Genomic DNA, 17,089 nt, shown 5'->3' with positions numbered 1-17,089 from the left:
CATCCAATTTCTAAATTAGAATGGGACCCAATCCATCACAGAAGAAATTCAGCATGCATAGGGACGAACCGACAGTACGGATTAAAAATCTTTAATCTCAAAAAATTAAAAAATATTAAAAATTTTAAATTTATATTAAACAAATCAAATTGAAAATTTTAAATTTGATTGAATTGAAATTTTTACATTTAGATAGCAATTTAAATAGATCAAACATATTAGTCCATTAAATTTTTTATTTTAATTTTAAATTTTAAAAAATAAATTTTTTTAATCCTTGAATCCATCTTAGCTCGTCGCAGATCAATCCATGAGGATCACAGATCTAGATAGTCAACTGACCTGAATCCACCTTCAAATAAATCGATAAAATTTTAATTTAATCTACTTAAATTATTTAACAAATAGGTTAATCCAACGAACTGAATTCAATTAACTGTCATACTTTCAATTTAAATCTTATTTAACTCTTGAACTTGTTTAATTTTTTAAAATTTTTAATATTTTAAAATATATTTTACTGATTAATAAATTTGATATTATAAATTTATTTATTTATTTTGATATTTATTTATTTATTTATAAATTTAATTTAAAAAATATTATTAAACATGCTTATAAGCTTTGTTCAAAGACATCCAACAATTATATATGCATTTAAGTAAAATGTAGAATCCGTCACCCTAGAGGCCTCACACGGTCGATCTCACGACCATCTATAAGAAGATAAATCGAGAAACTACAATTAACCAATACAAGGGAAGGTATTGTCTCAGTTTCGCCGCCATTGACACAAAAGAAACCTCCGACCTAACGGATTCGAACAGGCAACAATTATACATTCATGAATATTAATAAGTTAATTCAATTTTATTCATTCAATTTAATGAATTATCTAATATTATCTATTTAATTATATTATATATATTAAATAAACATAAATAAATTCATATGGAGCTTGCTTAAATCATCTACCATCCTAATAATTTATTTAAATTAACTTCTATCGTGAGTCATCTTTAATCCCAATTTGTATCTATGTAATTAAATAAAATTTCAGAATATAGCAAGTAAATCAAATTTTGGTAGTGTTGTATGATACTAATGTGCTAAGTCAACTAAAAAGCCAAATGAGTATGGATGATTCACAAATAAGATAATTCTATTTAGAAATTAATCGACTAGATAGATGATGGAAGACTAACACTATGTTTGGGAGGAGATGAGGGAAAAGGAAGAACGGGTAAATAAAAAGAAGGAGAATTTTACTTTTTGTTTTGGATGGAATAAGCTAAGGAGGAGAGGAGAAGAAAAAAGTAAGATTTATCCTTGCATGCTGATGAATCGGTATAATTTTTTATACTCCGATTTAGAGTGTAAAGAAGAGGAAGGGAAACTTAATAATATTTTTTTCAAAATTTATTCCTATTTTAAAATATTAATTGTTAAATTAACTCATCTGTTTAGGCATCTTGTCTTTACGCCATCATTCCTCACATAACATAGTCCGTCACTGTCTAATGTTTAACCGCTCGCACTTCACAACATCGATGCTAGCTAACTCTCACTGTAGTTTTTTTATACAATATTGATAAACTTTTACAGTTTTTCATCTGTCCTCTATAAACGTTATCTTTATAAGAAATAAGAGTATTTTTTTAAAACTTTATATATTTAGTATCCATTCTCTTTCTTTTCCTTCTAAATAAAGTAATACATGTTACATTAATGAACCTTCCATCCTTTTAAACAAAAAGAACATAAATATTTTACTTCTCCTCCCTAATGAACTTTCTCTCATCCCATCCAGAGAATATAATAATCCTCGCTTAGGAAAACAATCGAATGGTGTCAACGAGAGTCAACCCAAAGATTTGTTGGCAGATTGACTGAGGCAATCACAAAAACATTCAACTCAGAACAAAAAAGGGAACGTTAATTATTAAGCTAAAATTTGATATTCCTTGTGGTTCCTCATTCCATTTGAAAACCACGAACTTGTAGCTTTCTTACTTCAACTTGTATCTCGTAAGACTCGTAATATTTCTATACCTCCCAAAGGATCTCAACAGAAGAGAAAATAGTAGAAATTTATAAGCCATAGAATAAGAACGAATAAACCTGACCTTCCTAAAACCTTAACAATAGTAGACAAACATATTTCTTAGAGAGGTTTGGATCGTGTAGATCCATCTGGTCGTCCAGAATGATCAGCTTGACCGACCCAATTAACATGCTCGATTGACAAAGATTGATCGATTCGAAAGCCCAACTGGACCGACCAACCTAACCAACTGGCCCACAGGTTCAGACTAAATATTCATAAGAGCATTTACAAAAAACCAAAGGAACAAATCCACTATAATCATTATCAGTAAAATTCTAGCAGTGAGATGCCTAATACATTCTTTACAAGTGTTTAGAAAACTAAGTCTTCAGGAACGAATATAAAGAGTGTTGAAATTAAGGAAGCTAAAAAGAGGACAATTCTGGGATAACAACTTTCAACTGTTCCATAACAGACATCATTATAGAATCCTAATACACAAATTTGAATGCTGATAAGTTACTTTAATCAAAGTGATCATCAACTTGGAAATTCTAGTAGTTACTAGGAATTTTGCACCTGATCATCACTCAGAGGGCCAAGATACAGGGCAAGCTTCAACTTGTACTGGGGCAAATGCTCTCAAGGACCTTCAATATAGTTTTCATTTGAGGTCGACGTGAACCTTCATAGCTAACACACAATCCACATAGTTTTGCTAATTTAAAAGCATGATTCAATTTATATTCGCCGCCGAGTTTTGGATCCATGAATCTATGCAACTTTTTCTCATCAGTTATGAAGTCCAGGAGCGTACGAGACCAAGTGTTGTTTCCCACGTAGTCGGCAATTATCAAAAACCTTCAGACCAGAAAGCAGTTGAAGCATTATGATCCCAAATGCATATACATCAGCTTTTGCATCCAGATGACCTGATCAAGAAGATTATAAATATACTCATATAAAGAAACTCAACAAAGTAACAACAAACTAGGCGATATTATCACATCAATATAAGCATTAGGATAAGAAACTATTACTTTGAAGATTATTAATCAAGCTAAAGAGTGTTATCAGTCAATTAACTATACAGTTTTATCTTCTGAAAAAAAGAAGATTGTAGAATAACATAACAAACCAGTCATGGCATACTCAGGATCTACATATCCAGCAGCGCCCATGAGTTGAGTTGACACTCCAGTTGCTTCATTGATTGGGCCTTCCCTCGAACACCCCAAGCCAGAAAGCTTTACATTGAACTCCTAGGTAGAGAAATGGAAACATCTTATTTGTGCCACTTTTTCCCAAGAAGTAATTAGCTGGGTTGAAGGAGGCTAAGGCTTACACACCCCGTCAAGAAGGATGACAGACGGTTTGATGACACGATGAATGATGTTGTTCTCTGGTGTATGCAGAAATGCAAGAGCTCTAGCAGCACCAGTTGCTATTTTAATCCTTTGCTCCCACGAGAGTGGTTCATTACCTGTCAAAACATACAACACAATCATTTTGCTTTCCTTATTGCCTCTAATCCCTCACGTCTATAGTGCCTTTATGCCAAGAAAATCAATATAATTTCTTGTATAAAATCTAAGATTTAATGTGGCATTACTGAAGGTTTAGACAAAAAAGAAGTTTTTTTCTTGGTACTTCTACTTGGACACTACAAGCGTGAGTGTATGCCCCATCATTTCTAAATGCATAAAAAAGGCATATACTTCAGAAGTAATGCCAATTAAAACATTTCAAAGCTCATTGTGTTAGGGCATATGCAAGCTAAAAGGAGGAGTGGTGAATAACTTCGATCGCTTCTTATCTTAACCTTTAGCTAGTCATTTGAAAGTGCAGCAGAAATCTTGATTCAATCTTGACGCCACATGCACAACTCTAGAATTTTGCTTAGTATCCGTCTTTTGAGACGACTAATCCAAGGGTCCACTCTAAGTTCACTATCTCCACTATGAACTCCTCTTTTTTGGATAACTTCTGGAGGCGGAAAAGCCTCGTACAACCATTCTTACAAGAACAATAATACAACAAGAAATACAAATGCAAATACAATCAAAGGAAACTACTTAGCATGAAAGCGCTTTTTTTATTGTTTGGAATTGCTTCTTGTTGGTCTAAAAATGCACCGACACTTTGCTCCAAAACTTCCAAGAATCGGCCCCTTCTTCTCTAAACGAAACCCTACTTATATGGTTGTTGTTTGGATTGATTTTCGTAGATCAATCGATTGACCTTACTCATTAATCGATTGTCACGTCAAATCCGACCATTTAAACCTACAGAACAGCTATTTCCATTGGTCAATCGATTGCCCCAATTGATTGATAGCTTTCACTAGTTTGGCTAATCGATTCAGAAGCATTCTGTTCACTACTACAGTGTTCTAATCAATTGATAAAAGTCACCAATCGATTGACTACAGTAACAAAAGTACTGTAGTAGAACACCCTAAACCTAATTATTGTAGCAAATCATAATTACTGTAGCAATGCCTAATTTTCAAGATTTAGTTATTTTAGGGGTTGTAGGGAACCCTAGCTACAATAGCAATCCTCTTAATTACTGTAGTAATCCTTAAAAAACACCTCAAACATCAATTTCGAAGTTTAGCATTCATCGGTTGATATTCATACTATACGCCCTATTAATCGACTAATATATCTATTTCAACTTTACTAAGTTAAATTCTCATCTTGTTTGGTATTCGATTGATCTCAACTTACTAGAACTTCATTTGCTCAGCATCTGGTCAACCTTGTCCTACCAAGACTTCCTGTTGCCTAGCATCCAGCCAACCTTGATCTGTCGAGACTTTATCGTCGCTCGACATCCAGTCAATCTTGACCTACCAGGACTTTCATAATCACCAAGTGTCCAATCCTCCATTACCCACTTGATTTTTCATCTTGTGCTAAGTATCTGGTCCATCGTAACCCTCCTGGACTTTTCTCTTACCAACTTCCTGTTGAATTTTCGCTCACCAAGTGTCCGATCAACCTTGGTCCACTTGAATTTTCTTTTTCCGTCAAGTATCTAGTCAACTGTGAACTACTTGACTCCTTTTCACTATCAAATATTCGGTTAACCTTGATCTACTTGACTTCCAACAAACATATTGATCAAACATTGAAACTCAAACTCAAGTCAACTCGAGCTTGGTCAAACCGGTCAACCTTGACCTGAGGTCGATTACACCAACACATTGGATATATATATATATATATATATACAATGGAGGTCCCTTCGTCCTCCTATTATATATATATATATATATATATATATATATATATATATATATATATATATATATATATATATATATATATAATAGGAGGACGAAGAGGACCTACCATTGACTTTCCAAAATCATGCATTGAAAATCCACCTCCATATTAGGATAGTGATTCCCTTCCAGGTCAACAATCTAGCTTACATGGCTCTGCTGCACGTGAGTAGATCCACCCCATGTGGCTCAGTTGCAATTCTCGACTCAACTTGGAATCCCGAGCCCCCTATACGACTTGGCACCCCTAGTCGCCCATATAGCTCGGCATCCCGAATTCCTCATGCGACTCGGCCACCCAAGTCCTTCCTATAGCTTTGCCTCCATAATACCCCATGTGACTTGATACTCGAGTCCCTGAAGTACTCTACTTGGGGTTGTTCTTGAGCTCCATACTTAACTCTCCCCTTCCAACATTCTGGATTCCTTGAGTCCCCCATATTGGGTCTAACCTCTTGATAAACCGTAGGGATGAGCCATAATCGGACATGGTCTATGTAGAATGGGTCATAGTGGGCATGGACCTCAAAGTTTAAAAATCCATAAGTTGTGGAGTACTTCCAATAGCTTCGCCTCCATAATACCCCATGCCACTCGATACTTGAGTCCCTGAAGTACTCTACTTGGGGTTGTTCTTGAAATCCATACTTAACTCTCCCCTCCAAACATTCTGGATTCTCTTAGTCCCCCATATTGGGTCCGACCTCTTGATAAACTGTAGGGATGAGCCATAATCGGACATGGTCTTTGTAGGAATGGGTCATAGTGGACATAGACCTCACAATTTAAAAATCCATAAGCTATGGAGTACTTCCTATAGCTTCGCCTCCATAATACCCCATGTGACTCGATACTTGAGTCCCTGAAGTACTCTACTTGGGGTTGTTCTTGAGCTCCGTATTTAACTCTCCCCTCCAAACATTCTCGATTATTGGGTCTTGAGTCCCCCATATTGGGTCCGACCTCTTGATAAAGCATAGGGATGAGCCATAATCGGGCATGGTCTTTGTAGGAATGGGTTAGAGTATCTAGCAAGTGAGAAAAATAAATTTGATTGAGCACGAAAAAGTAAATACAACTCCTTGGTCCTATTTTATATATTGGCCCAACAATACCATGACCAGTCCCAGTACAAGTTTTGAACCTGATCTTGTGGGTCAAAGCCTCACAAAACCTATTAAGGTATCCAAGTTTGGAGTATCAATTTTTCTTTCAAAAAACTGCCTATCCTTTGGAAAATCCAACTTCTCTAATCCATCCAAAGAAACTCTTTCATAATTCAGTCCTGGGAAAGGGTTTAAGGAAAAATTCTAATAGGAGATGCATGTCTTACCAAATAGATCCTCCTGAAAAGGCACAAAAACTCAAACCACAAGTTGCAGACACTATCATTAACTACTTGTCTAAATAACTATCATACTGGCAACAGATCATAGCAATATATGACAAGTTACATCTTAATAATTTAGTCTTATGCAGTAATAGCAAACAAAAGAGTACTAGATTTGAAATAATACTCACCAAGTCTATTAAGGAATTGTTCCAAGTCTCCATTATTCATCCACTCATAGACAAGAATAATCTCATGGCCTCCATTATAGTAGCCCAAGAGCTTTATAAGATTAGGATGTCTCATATCGCATAGAACATTCTTCTCATTCTGTGCAAAAGAAGAAAGCCAACAGCCCAATATTTAATCTCAATATTTCTTAAGCACACATCAAACAATTGTACTAATACGAATGGCCATAGTTCTAATTTAATAAAAGAACAAGGACAATCTTGCTATTGATTTTCCTTAGAGCATATGATACATCAACCAGGCTCCTCTTAGCCCATCAAGGACCAGTTATAAGTAACATATGCAGAATAGTCATTAAGCAAAAATTTGATAATTGTTATCAGACTGAGATTGCATACAAACTTCTGGGAAACCCTCAGCACTGGACTGTAAGAAGCAAAATCACAATAGCCATAAAGAAAAACAGTGAACAAACTATAATACTCAGGATTGCATAGGTAATCACCTCCCACTCCTGTAAACCGTCTGCATAGGATTCCCATTTCTTAACAGCGACAGGCATTTTGTCCACTGTGCCTCTGTACACAGTGGTGAATTCTCCTCTCCCAATTATGTTCTCTACTGCAAAGCGATTTGTGGCCTTCCACAATTCCTTGAACCTGAAGTTCCGGGGTTGTCCTTCCTGACTAACTTCAGCCTGTTCAGATTCCAACGCTTATTTGATCTTTGAGACTTTTTCTAGAAGATTCGATAGAGTGCATCTTTGACCCCATGGTTTCTATTTGTTTCCCTCCCTGATCGTCCTGAGGAAACATTAGTGTCAATGTACTAAAAAATAATTTAATTTAGTTAAACATTATAGTGATATATCCTGACATAGAACTAAATCACCGGATAAGATTTATACAGTTAATCATAAATATTTGAGACAAAGATATCATTGTTTTAAAAAATTAGATAACTAGTCGCGAGAAATAAATTTTGTATATGACATGTGTATTTAGTAGTAGCACTTTCAACCTCTAATTTATTCTACTAATATTAATTACCTCTTTCAATACTTTCTATCCTCTTTCCCATTAAGCTGGGGAGAGAATAGACTCAAAAGTGAGAAGTCAATCAATCTTGAGATATGTGTTGAAGCAGCCAAGCTAAGTGTATCCTCAAGATCAAGATAAGGTTTAAAATGGATGAGGGGTGGGATTGAGAATATTTATAGGAAAATTTTTTTAGGTAAACGTTAACCCAAATACACCAAGATTCTAGCCATTTAATTTGCCCTTGGAACTGAATTGAGCTGACCCAACATATAGGTTGTGCCTTGCCTACAGGTCAAGCTGCCCCACCCGCCCCAACCCGTAATCAGGTTGGGCTCATTTTGGTCGAATTTCCACTTCTACATGGCTCAACACCTCAATTCATGCTATGGTTTAGTTTATCTTTTTCTTATATGAAGATGTTATGTTTATTTCTGTTGTTTAAGATAGCATGTGTAAATGTTACTTTCTGCATTTTATTTAGTATAGAACCTTTACTTCTGTGCATATTAACTATGATTAGATGGAGACAGTAAACACTATGTGCAGCCACGAGGAAACAATTAATCAAGGAATCAGATAGTCGGAGGCAGAAACTATTCCATCTAAGCTAACAGATATAATTGCTTTCGTAATAAGACCAAAACATCACTGATCCTGTTTGATCCAACTAAGCTTAAAAATTTACGGATTTGAAACTGTCGTTGGATTCAGATTTTTATAGTTTCACTCATGAAACTCATGTCTAGTTGAATTTCTCATAAAGCTGGATGGAACCAGAACCATTACACTTGCACCCCTATTATCCAGCTTAGAGTGGCTTATGAAATTTCCTGGGAGAATCTCATTGTCTTTATGATGGACTTCTACAAATGACACTCTGATAAGAGAAAGAATTAGTTGGTTACCAGAACTTGATGGAGTATTTTGCACAGGGTCTCCATAGGTAGAATCTTGAGGTTGATCCCTTCTAGTCCACCCTCTTCTTTCCTGAGAAACAACACAAGTAGGAAATATTATAAACACAGAAGATTACATTTAAAGGATACTGCAAACAACGTGATGGGATAATGTTGTGATGGAGACTAGAATTTAAATAAAATAACATGGAAGGGAAAAACGATGAGTCATGACAAGTTAATGAGTTCTGAGTTTTTAATTACAAGTATTATGAATTTGAAAATTCGCTACCAATAGTACAGCTATACTATCTGATGAATTCCTCTAGAATCACAAATGCAAATTTTGAAAATTTTAAAATAAATCATTGGAAACCGAGCATGCACTAGGAATATTGAGATTAGGAGAAAACAAGAAGGGCAAAAAAAAAAATGCACATTGTTTTGATCCTTATCTAAAGATACAACAACAACAACAATAAACAAGTTTTATCCCACTAGGTAGGATCGGCTATATAGATTTTTCTACGTTATTGGGCTTTATCCCATATTATATCATCATTTATATTTAAATAAATTTTAGCTTGTTTTATTATTGCTAACCAAATCTTTTTTGATCTTCTCTTCCTTGTTTAATATGCATATTTGTCATAATTTCATATCGCTTAACTAGAGTCTAGAGTATTTATTGATCATCTAAGTATATGTCAGTACCATTTTAAACGTGTCTCTCGGGGTTTTCTCTCAACAAGTGCAACCCCGACTTTCTCTCTAATATTGTCATTTCTTATCTTGTTTATCCTTTTATATTCGCACATCCATCTTAATATTCAAATCTCTCATCTTCTGCTCATGTGCTCGAATCATAATCAAACATTCAACTCCATCTAACATAGTAGGTCTAATCGTCATTTTGTAAAACGTTCCTTTAAGTCTTAAAGGTACTTTACGATCACAAAGAACACCTAATATTCTTCTCCATTTCAACCATCCTGCTTATATTCTATGTAAGACATCTCTCTTAATCTATCCATCCTTTTGCAAAAATGATCCTAAATGTTTAAAGTTTACAGTTGTACAACTAGTCATATCTTATCTTAACAATTGTCTCATTACATCTAATATTGCTAAACTTAAATTCCTTATATTCAGTCTTTACTCTATTAAGCCTAAAATTTTTCACTTTTAACATTTTCCATCTAGATTCGAGTTTAGCATTTACCTTTTCACGTGTCTCATCTACCAAAACTATATCATCTGCAAACAACACGCATCACGATACTGCATCTTGGATGTATCCAGTGAGTTCGTCCATGATTAACGTAAAAAGATAGGGACTTAGAGTTAACCCTATCTTTATGGGAAACACTTCAGTTAATCCGCCTGAAGTGTTCACTCTTGTCATTACATCTTTATACATATCTTTAATTAATTCAACATACGTTATGTTAACAACTCTCTTTTCTAAAATTCTCTATATAATTTCCCTTGGGACTCGATCATATATTTTTTCTAAGTCGACGAATACCATGTGTAAGTCTTACTTTTGTTGCCGATACCTTTCAATTAGTTATCTAAGAAGATGTATAGCTTCTAGTGTCAACCTTTCAAGCATAAATCCAAATTGATTTTTGATCACCGTAGTCTTCTTTCTTTATCTTTTTTCTATTACTCTTTCTCAAAGTTTCATAATATGACTCATTAGTTTAATACCCCTATAGTTTTCATAATTTTGTACGTCTTCATTGTTCTTATATAAAGGAACTAGAGTACTTATCTTCCACTGATCAGATATTTTTTTCATTTTCAATGTCAGGTTGAATATCATTTAATACTTTGTTTTCCTAAGCACTTCATACCTCTATCAAAATATCTGGTTCAACTATTTTTCCATTGTATATCTCATTTAAAGCTTGTTCTATTCTAAAATTTGAATTCTATGATAAAGATTTAAATTTCTATACTCATTTGACCTATTTAAATTACCTAAGTTAAGTTGTTCACCTAAATCTTCATTAAAAAGTTTATGAAAATACCTCTTCCATCACTCTTTTATTTCCTCATCATTTAATAATATTCTATTACATTCATCTTTAAATAATTGATCCTTATCTAAAGATAATTAAGAAAAAATTAGAAATGATTCCAAATGAACATGTTGCATCTTTCGTAAAGAACTTATGTAATGAGGTAAAGAAAGAGACATAAATATGCTGAGTACCGACACTTGGACCCTGATAGTCCTAGTGGAGACCCAAGATTTCTATTGATCACAAATATAAACCATTGTAGAATCTGACACGGCAATTGAAAGAATCAATCTCAAGAAATCTGGGGAGTCCAACATGGAAAATAAATTTGTGCAGAACAGAAGAAGCAGAAGAAGCGGAGGCAAAGCCGGTGGTGATAATGAAGAAGATGAAACCGAAGCAGTCTGCCATGAAGAAGAAACCCGCCTCAAGAACAAACCTGGAACTAATCTGCCGAACACAAACGAAGAATCCAATAGAATACTGCATGACAGGAATCACGGTGAGGCAGGCAGATTTGTAAGAGCTAGAACAAATCTGATGCGGAATCGCGATAAAGAATCACGAAGAAGACCTAAGAAACTGCAGAATAATGAGGAGAATCTAAAAGAAGCACCCTTCTCGGGAAATCTGGATGAAGCTGGTTGCTGCCCTCCACAAAGGCTTGACCAAGGGGATCGTTAAACGCGTCGCCCGAGAAGACCCAAAAGATTGCTATGAGAAAGCTTCTTTAACATAACAAACGGCAAAGCGGGCATACCCTGGTCAGTTTATGGAGTTCTGCAAGATTGACGAGTGGAATAAGCCTCAGGTAGCGATCGATCTCCGCCTCTGCAGTCCTGAACCGATGATCAATCTTCCACGCCATGATGATAAGATAAGGAAAGCTGCGGTCTTTGCAACTCCTGACTAGGAGGTACGACCTCCTTAGTGCATCCTCCAGCCGCTGCAATGGCGCCTTCGTCACGGGGGTTGCATTGAACTCCGACAGATTGAGCGGCTCTATGAGGGCACAGACCATCTGCACGTAATCGGAGAAGGCCTTGCACTTGGTTTTGTGCATTCGTGCCTTGGCGGCGGCTGTCACAATTAGGGCGATGAGGCTCACTGCATCGACTCCCAGTAGCTGCGCAACGCTAGCGGCGTCCCCTATCGGCCCCCATGGCGACGCCATTAACGTGCCCTGACTAAATAAAGGAATCAAATGAAATTGAATCCTCTGCTTTCCTATGAGAACAGATCATAGAGAAAAGCTTTGTATGGTGTTCTAGTTCATGGTACCTGGGATTAACGGCGAAATTCTGGCGGTGGCGGCGTAGTCGCGCTTCCAGGCGGCTCCAAATGCGTGCAAAATTTCAGGGCAAAGGATCTCTACAAATACAATGGAATGACGAAGAAGAAGACGACCTATTAGCGTTGACTCCCATGGTCAACTCCCTAAACAATAATGAACGAAGAAGAAGACGGCCTACCAGCTTTGATTCCCAGTGCCCGCTCGTTAATCAACGATAATGAACTGGCAACGCTCTGTTTTTAATGAGGATGGCACCTAGAGCCGTCTAAGTTGATCGGATTCGTCCGATTGATCTCTCCATCAAATTATTGTGTTGAATTGAAATATTAACGGTCTATTTTAAAATAGATTTAGATGGATCAATCCGTTTAGACTTGTGATCTGCATGAGTCAACTTGTAACGGACTTGAATTGGTCTGCGGAATGAAAAAATTTATTTATTTATTTTAAATTTAAAATTAAAATAAAAAATATAAGGAATGAGTGGACTTAAATCGCAATTTAGAAATAAAAATTTCAACTTGACTTATTTAAATTGTAATATAAAATTAAAATTTTTTAAATTTTTTTATTTTTTAATAGGTCCATAAGTTGATCTGTGTAATCTGTAATCCGTCTTAGATTGAGTTGGATTGAAAATTTTTCAACTCGTTAAGTTCGGATCTAAACCATGAGGATAATGGTAGGAGGACTCCTAGTGATCCTTTATTTTAAGAAAAGATTGTTGGGATACAATCAAAGTCTCACATTGGAAATATATAAAAAAGATTATGAGTTTATAAGATGAAAAATATTTTCATTAGAATGAAGCCTTTTGGGTTGAGGTCAAAAATAAAACGATGAGAGATTAGGCTCAAAAGTGGACAATATCATACCATTGTAGAAATATTTTGATTCCATCAATACTATTAATAATTTTTATTATTAGTAATTATTAATATTTAGTATTTAGAGGAGTTTTTAAATTTTTATTTTATTATACTTAGGATTTTAAGTCCATTTAGGATTTTTAAAATTTTGAATCTGTTAAAAAATTTTCTTTCTATTAAGATTTCTTTTTTTCTTTACAAGATTTTGGATCTACATAAGTATCTTGGTAATTGATATTTGAGGGAAATTTTTTAATTTAATAATATTTTTAACAGTATCATTTATTTCTCTATTTTTTATAATTTTTTAAATTAATATACTTTAGAAGATTATTTGCAGCGTTCATAATCGAACCAACCGAATCAATATAACCTACTAAATTAAAACTTTTCCATGTGAATGTATTAGAAGATGACAAATTGCATAACTAATTTATCTTCTCCACTTATATAACTGCTACTTTCTCTATAATAATTATCTAACATTCTACAACAATAAAGTAGTTCAGTATGATGTAGTTGATTTATTTATAATTCCCTCACATATAATTGTCGAACTGATCGTTATGGCAGATTCCACTTTTTTATGGAAGAAATATAATGCAGTAAAAATACTTACTCTCTATTTATTTGGCAGGGTAAAAATAAAAATGAGAAGAAAAAAAATTATGTTTCAAACACATGGATTATAAAAATAAAAATAAAAATTAAAATTTATTAAAAAAAACATAACAAATGATAAAGCGGACGAGAAATGATACGTAGTATGAAAAAATCCAACATGACACCCTGTATGTAGTGGGTCCCACATCGATCAGGTATGTTTCATAGATATGTAATTGAGTGTGTCATGTTAATTTCATGTTTGAGCTTTTTTATTATGAGCGGACATACCATGGTCAGTTTATGGAGTTCTGCAAGATTGACGAGTGGAATAAGCCTCAGGTAGCGATCGATCTCCGCCTCTGCAGTCCTGAACCGACGATCAATCTTCCACCCCATGACGATAAGATAAAGAAAGCTGCGGTCTTGGCAACTCCTGACTAGGAGGTACGACCTCCTTAGTGCATCCTCCAGCCGCTGCAATGGCGCCCTCGTCGCGGGGGTTGCATTGAACTCCGGCAGATTGAGCGGCTCTATGAGGGCAGAGACCACCTGCAAGTAATCGGAGAAGGCCTTGCACTTGGTTTTGTGCATTCGTGCCATGGCGGCGGCCGTCACAATTAGGGAGATGAGGCTCCGTGCATCGAGTCCCAGTAGCTGCGCAACGCTAGCGGCGTCCCCTATCGGCCCCCATGGCGACGCCATTAACGTGCCCTGACTAAATAGAGGAATATATCAAATGAAATTGAATCCTCTGCTTTCCGATGAGAACAGATCATAGAGAAAAACTTTGTATGGTGTTCTAGTTCATGGGACCTGGGATTATCGGCGAAATTCTGGTGGTGGCGGTGGCGGCGTACTCGCGCTTCCACGCGGCTCCAAATGCGTGTAAAACTTCAGGGCAAAGGATCTCTACAAATACAATGAAATGACGAAGAAGACGACCTCCACAACTGTAAGAAGTTTCCAGCTTAGCTGCTTCAACTTATCATTTACAGAATTATTTTCTCATCTTGGACTTCTGAATTTTCTATTTAGAAACGGTCCATCCATGAGAGTTTCTTTTGGCCGAAGCAGTTGCAGCCGCCAGAACGAAAGAGTCGCAGAGTTGGAATCATCGGAGAAAATACTAGAACGACGACCCTTATTTCCTTTGACATTGTGGTCACAATCTCCCTTTTCACACTTGTAAATACCAAATATACCCGTCGTCTTATGATACAGAGACAACACACGAGGAGTCAAACTTCAACGAATCATAATTTCTGACTCGAAAATTAAAACGAAGCACGGTCAAATGCTAAACGAAGCTCTGTCAGAGACCTTTATTCGATATTGGATAAAATCCGTATCAACCCACTTTCGGACCCATCCGACATCGTTTAATGCTCTGTCCACATCTCCGAACTTATTTTTTACTATTTATAGTAATTTTTTATTTTTAATTTTTTTGATATTTTTGACGGTCGAACTAGAGTTTTGATTTATAGCCTATTTATAGGCATGTTTAACCGTTTACGCCCAGTTTGATTGATTAATAATTTTTTTACTTTTTTGGCAAAAATCTAGAAGTGGCGCTGTCGACGGCTTTCTGCTCATTTTCCAATTTCTCGATCTTGATTCTTTCTCAATTCTCCTCCAATCTTCCGCCTTTAAAATAATTTCTATTCTGTCCGACGCCATTTTATCCGTCAGGACATGATGCAATGATAAAAAGACAAAGATGATTCACATGCGATGTGATATTTTCGAACGTTCACTTAGTTCGAATCACTGATAACACTGAGTGTCTTGTTATAGGATTCATTTGCGCTTCTCGAATTATGCAAATCAATTAACATCCTCACCTTAGCATCACTTTGGAGGGTGATTTTTGACGTTATTTGTGTGAAATTGATTGAATTGAGTGAAGGCGTTGAAATAGTGACTACAAAAAGAGCTAACCCAAAAAACACTTGAGTTTTCCACTGCTAGGCCGCACGACCAACCCTTGCCCAACAACTCGAAGACAATGGCAAGGTCCCTCACCGTGGCACAACTGATCTAATTGAAGATTGACGGTTAGTAAGGGGGTTGGCACCACGTAGGGGAACTCACTTTTGGGTAGAGATTCTGGTCGAGGAGTTATCGGCCAACTTCAAGACGTCATGGTGGGGCAATTCAATGATCCCTCTAACCGAAACTAGAGCACCGTCCTGTTGCATCAATATATGTCGGAGTGAAGTCTTGAGTCTTCTTAACAACCCTAGTGGTGTTGGCTCAAAAATGGTTTAACATGTTGAGGTATGACACGGTTCAATCCTTTGAGGAATTCTTTATCAATAGCAAAAAGGACCAAAAGACCTTTGTATGTTTGTTCAATCGAAGTTGCTTAGGCAAGAATCACTCCAACATCAAGTGCTTCACCTAGGCAACTATAGAGGTGTTGTTTGCCACTCCAGAGGTGCTAACCAACACCTTCTCTTAGAACTTCCGAGAAGGAGAATTCTTCCAATCTTTGGTGAAGAGCTCCTCGAGCGGGTCGAGAAATACATTAATGTTAAGGAACGACTAAAAAGGAATGAGCATAAGACAACCACCTAGCCTACGAAAAGGGTAGAAATAAAGGCAAAGTCTTAACCATCACATAGGGTAGAGCCTTGGGGACACTGTACTGCTCACACACCTTTCAATATGCCCAAGGAAAGGATAATGTTGCTAAGGGCGAAGTCTCTTGTGATTTATCTCCTTCCAAGTAGTGGGAGGTCATCCTGGAGGGGTTGCCACGGTAATAGTTTAGCTGTCAAAGAAAAGGACACTATAATCTACAAGGAGAATTAGGTTTTACGGGGATCCCTAGAGTTCAAGGAAAGAAGCCTACATCCGACCACTTTTGCTCTTTTCACCATGAATATGGTCATGTTACTCAAGGTTGCCAATAACTCAGTTGGAAGATCGAGTAGGTCATCAATTCCAATCCTTATATAAGGTCCCTCCTTATAGTAAAAATTATAATAATTACTTTGGTTCAAAAGCCTCAATAGGGCGGGCTCATTGTCTAGGAAATCAATCAATATTCGTTGTGGTGATTAATCTTGAGCGCTTGACTGATCCACACACCTCTCAAATCGAGCTCGAAAAAGGGAGTAGTTCGATCGGCATCATCTTGATTAGCTCCAAAATGTAACGATCCGGCCCGTCCATCCGTGGGAACTCTATTTATCCTGATCCCTATTTTCTGTGGGTCATGGGCCGCCGACCATCGACCGTGCCGTTACCTACTAGGACTTTTCACCCCTGCCCAGTTGATTTTTGCCTTCCCCAGATTCGAACTCTAGACCTACAAGCTAAAGTACTAAAGTTCCTTGAATCTGGTAACCAAGTGAGAAACTTCCGGGTCGTTACAATAAAAAGGCACTTTTTTATTGTAACGACCGGCCCGTCCGTCCGATGGGAAATTCTACTTATCCCGACCCCTATTTTTCTGTGGGTCATTGGCCGTCGACCATCGACCGTG

The 17,089-nt window shown here is 36.4% G+C and overlaps 1 pseudogene; it reads right to left on the bottom strand.

Moving 5' to 3' along the window:
- Nucleotides 1–2,415: 2,415 nt before the first annotated feature.
- On the bottom strand, nucleotides 2,416–12,175 carry LOC141844375 (putative serine/threonine-protein kinase PBL11; annotated as a pseudogene).
- Nucleotides 12,176–17,089: the final 4,914 nt, after the last annotated feature.

This window comes from Curcuma longa, chromosome 13 (genome assembly GCF_044706935.1).
Source record: "Curcuma longa cultivar G26 ecotype Majalengka, Jawa Barat chromosome 13, ITB_CL_G26_1.1, whole genome shotgun sequence".
Taxonomy (NCBI): domain Eukaryota; kingdom Viridiplantae; phylum Streptophyta; class Magnoliopsida; order Zingiberales; family Zingiberaceae; genus Curcuma; species Curcuma longa.
The sequence above is the reverse complement of the archived record's forward strand: the minus strand, read 5'-3'. Positions and strand labels throughout refer to the sequence as shown.